We start from the raw sequence: 3,743 nt of genomic DNA, 5'->3' as shown, positions 1-3,743 counted from the left end.
ATCCTGACCCGCTGACTGTGGTGACTTGTGCCACGTGCTACCTTTTAATACGCCAGAAGAAAACCACGGGGGCCCCACTTTCTTTGACAGCCACATCCTTTACTTCCTCCGTCATGACACATGGACGGCTGACATTCATTCTCGCTATTTCGCGGCCTTAAAGGGGAAGCATTTTACCCTTGCGAAATAGCGCCAACCGTCGGATCCTTTCTCAAATTGATCGACGTTTACTGGGCCCGACACTTTAGAACGAAATAATATAAGGCGAAATTTTTTCAAATAATCAACGTAACCGCCTAGGTTAATAACAAGGGGGGACACTTCCCACGACCCCGCGACCCATACTTAAGTGAAATAAAGTAACGGCAAAATAGAAACCAGAGGGTTTAAGATAAAGCTGAAGCACCTGGGATTACACCCTATTCGAAAATTTTCTAAAGAACCATAGCCAATTATGGGAAAAGAAGAACCCAATTTTTAAACAGTGATAATAGTATCCAAGCATATAGGTGAGACATTATCATTTTTCCTATTGTCATTTTGCCCTTTGCGCTTTTGTCAATTAAGGTCTTGATTCCATTTCAATTTCTGAAGGTTGCATCTTTAGGTTTGTATTCCAAAAGTTTACCCAAATCTTGAAAACTTCAAAAAATATAGGTTGCATTCTTGTCCTAGATTGCATCATCGTCTTATAAGATTGTATTTAGTTGCATCTCATTGTCACCCAAAATTGAAAAATTCCAAAAACATAGATTGCATTATTTTCCTAGATTGCATGATCATCTTTTAAGGTTGCACTTAGTTGCATTTAATTATCATTCCAAAAATTCAAAACATCACAAAAACATAAGTTGCATTTCCATCCTTTTAGGTCACATTTGTCAATTCCATTAGTTGCATTGCATAGTGCCTGTTGAAATGAGGTCCCGAGTTTTTTATGAGACCATGTTATCGCAATTGAACAATCGATCATGTCAACCCAATTTATACATGTCCCAAAACTTGAATCAAACTTTTTATGACAAAAGAAGTATTCAAATACGAAAATTCGAGGAGAAACTAGGTCGAGAAATAAATATCTTAGAACAAAAAGTGAAAAACAGTGAAAATATTAGATCCCAAATGTCCAAAATATTTCAAAAATTTAAAGGTTCGAACTCACAAGCTCTCATCGCATGATCGGACATACTAGCTCTCATCCTCTCATCTCACAAATAGACATGATGAAATAATTTCAAGCAATGAGCACAAATTTTAACCAAGTCACAAATCAAACCTTGTTCGACCAAATCCCAAGTAAAATCTCATTTGATCAAACTTCGTTTAATCAAATCTCAAATAAAAAATTATTCAATCTGACCCAACCATGGGTCAACGTAGCACAACCAATGATCCAACATATCCAGCTAATGATCCAACATATCCAACCAATGGTCCAATATATCCAACCAACACAACCAATGGTGAAATTTCAATAATATGTCCTACCAACCACACAATGTCAACAACTGGTTCAACCAACTGTGGAGTATCAACAACAAAGTCAATCAACAAATCAATATCAAAAACTACAACCCGAAATTCAAAAACCAAAGTTGCAACTCACACTAGGCCAAATTTCAAACATGTTAGACCAATTCAACCAAGTCCCAAATCAAATCCCATTTAACCGAAACCCAATCAAAAATCAAAACGTAATACCAAACTAAAACCAAATCCCTTTCAAACAAATCCAACAACAAAGCTCAACCATGTCAAAACCTTGTAATGATTGAAATGTTTCTCCAAAGAAAGATAGCTCTTTCAGACATTTCTTTAAGAGAATCCTAAGCAATTCTTCTAAGAAAGATTAAAATTGTGCACCTATGTCTAGCAATGGCTCACTAGTCCCTCATAAGCAAATTGACTCTCCAGTGGCCTCTATTCCTACACCTTTTGAAGTTTTGAAATAACCTCCCATATCATCCTCATCAAATGATACACCCAAGGATGAAATCCCCCAAGGGATATCCACAATTGATTGCCAAGCTAATTTGATTGATGATGCAAGTCTTTGCCATGCTTCAGAAATGCTAGACCCAATGCCACCATTTGCTTCATTTCACATCAAAACTATTTCAGAGTATCCCATTCAAATTCCATCCACCTCATGTCAAAGCATCGATTCCTTGCCAAAATCCCCTGTGTATATCAAATTCCAACCCCATGTCAAGAGGGTAATTTAGAGCATGAAGAAATGAGTCCTAAAATAAATCAAGATCAAGATACCAAGAAGAAACAATATCATCCACATGTTGACCACAATTTCATTTCCTTTGATGATCCCACCATCCTAGTCCATCCTATCCCTAATGATCCCCTTCAGTTTCATGAATGAAATATCCTTTTAAATCCCATTATCATTCCACCTTCTAAGCAAGATCAAGATATCCCCTCCATCCTTTCCAATGATCCCATTAAAAACCAAGAGCATACCACCTTTAAAGAGGAATCAAATAATCTTCCTCCTTGTCAAGATCAAAGTATCCTTTCAGATTCATGTCCACCACAAGACCCTATCACCCCTTTAAATCCCCCACAAGATTCCTTTGTTCCTCCATCTCCATGTCCTAATCCTTCATATATACTTTGAGATCTCATTTCTTTCGATGATCCCATTATTCCTCCCACTCCATCTCATGAAGAGCCTGTCATTGATCTCGATCCCCCTCTTGATTCTAACATGTTGGCGCCAGATTTTTATGAATCCCCCACGTGCACAATGGATTCCTCCACTTTGGTCTAGTCTAATCCACTTCATGATCCCATCATTTCTTTCATATCATATCTACCTCAAAATGGACTTGCATCTTATTCCTAAAGCAAAGAGTATGCTACGTGTCAAATTATTTATAAAGGCAAAGGGGTAGACCTTCATAAGAAAGAACCCCTCCATGTCAAATAAAATCTTAATGATCATGGCCTCAGTGGAATTCCTCAAGACGTTGGTATCCCTACCAAACATAAATCCAAATATACGCTCCCCTTCATCCCTTCCATCTATTTTAGGTCTTTATATCCCTTTATCCCCTATTCAAGGTCAGCAAAGGCACACATCTTTGAGCACCTTCCATCCATCCAAAAGACCTTCATATAATTCTTATCCATCCATACATTCCTTCCCCCTTCCAAGCAATTTGGATGCCAAGCATAAAATTCATAAGTCCAGCAATCCACATACATTCAAGGATCAACATGTCCCATCTTATCGACATTTCAAAACAAAGCAAAATATGATCCAAAAAGAAAAAAGAAATATCCAAAAGGCCAGAAAGGTCCATTGATAAAAGAAAGAAAATTCAAAATTTATATGGGTTCCTAAATCCCTTGTGCAAGCAATGTATTTCAAGGAACCAGAAAAGCATGAAAAATCACAAAGAATATGGATTCCTAAGCATCTCATAGAAGCACAAAAAGAAGCATCCAAAATTGCTACTCCTCCATCTATTCCTTTCGAATCTATGCCTCCATTACCTCCTTCATCCATTTTGGGTCCAAATGTCCCAAAATCCCTAGCTATTCCTCCATCCAGATCTTAATATTTGAGATCCACTTTTCCTCCATCAGCCCACCACCCCTCAAGGTGTGTGCGAATGTTGATCTTGCCAACATTTCCATCTGCTCAAAGCCAATTCTTCCAATTTACCCTATCCATTATCCAATGCATATTTTCCATCCTTTTGTCTCTCTAATCCAATCTTTTG

This window comes from Cryptomeria japonica, chromosome 10 (genome assembly GCF_030272615.1).
Source record: "Cryptomeria japonica chromosome 10, Sugi_1.0, whole genome shotgun sequence".
Lineage (NCBI taxonomy): Eukaryota > Viridiplantae > Streptophyta > Pinopsida > Cupressales > Cupressaceae > Cryptomeria > Cryptomeria japonica.
Note: the sequence above shows the minus strand (reverse complement) of the source record.